Source organism: Penaeus monodon, chromosome 22 (assembly GCF_015228065.2).
Source record: "Penaeus monodon isolate SGIC_2016 chromosome 22, NSTDA_Pmon_1, whole genome shotgun sequence".
NCBI classification, from domain to species: domain Eukaryota; kingdom Metazoa; phylum Arthropoda; class Malacostraca; order Decapoda; family Penaeidae; genus Penaeus; species Penaeus monodon.
In genome coordinates, this window is record NC_051407.1 from 4,966,764 (window position 1) to 4,967,620 (window position 857).

General features: G+C 31.3%; 1 protein-coding gene across 1 annotated transcript in view; it reads right to left on the reverse strand.

Annotated features, from left to right (window-relative positions):
• The window catches only part of LOC119586841 (dihydrolipoyllysine-residue acetyltransferase component 1 of pyruvate dehydrogenase complex, mitochondrial-like), a 10,976-nt gene that overhangs the window by 4,317 nt on the left and 5,802 nt on the right, over window positions 1-857 (reverse strand). The gene's annotated exons all lie outside the window — the stretch shown is intronic.

Sequence of the window (857 nt, forward strand, 5' to 3'; positions counted from 1 at the left end):
CATAAATAATTCTCTTGGTACATTTGTATCTCCCGAACAGAAAAAAAATATAATCACAAAATTTAATGCTAGACAACAAAGAGATAAAAATCCAGAATATGATTCTTTAACAACTATAATATATGATTTGTTATCTATAAAATTATCTTCCTTTTTCTACACGGTAATTGGGTAATCCCAGCCACTCGTACAAACTTCCCAAATCTACATTTCAGCACTGCCTGAAACTTATACTGAAAATAGCTCTATATAAATACTGAAAACCTGCACAACTTAAGGGTTCTTTTCTGACTCTTTTTTTTTTCAGGATACGAGCCTGAAAAAAAAAGGAGACCATACCAACTATTCCCCACGTAACTCATTACCATTAATTTTCAGTTTTACCCGAAGACAAAAATTGCATGAATCAACATTTATTGCTGAAAATGATCATCCAATCAACCAGGATCTATCATCAGAATTCAAGATATAGTGGAGCTGGAGTCAAGAATCTTTAATCCTATTTTTTTTTTCTTCAGACAAACTTGAATATATTTAATTTCAAAATAACAAACACCCTATCTTTAAAAAGAAGCTTGTATAATTAACCCTGTATAGTAGATCTTCTGTTGGAAGGGTACCCACGAAAATGGAAATCTATATTTGCTTATGAAAAAAAAAGTTATGTATCTGACAGGCTCTTCATTCAAAAATTATATGAGGTAGACTAATTCTCGTTTTCAGCACAAAATACTATATCCTGGTTAAGATATTCTCCTTCTGAACACAGTATAAATCAACTGCTCTGTTGGTATAGTTGAGACACATTTTTTTTCGTGAAGTTCATGTGGGAGACCAAAGATCATTATAAAACTTAT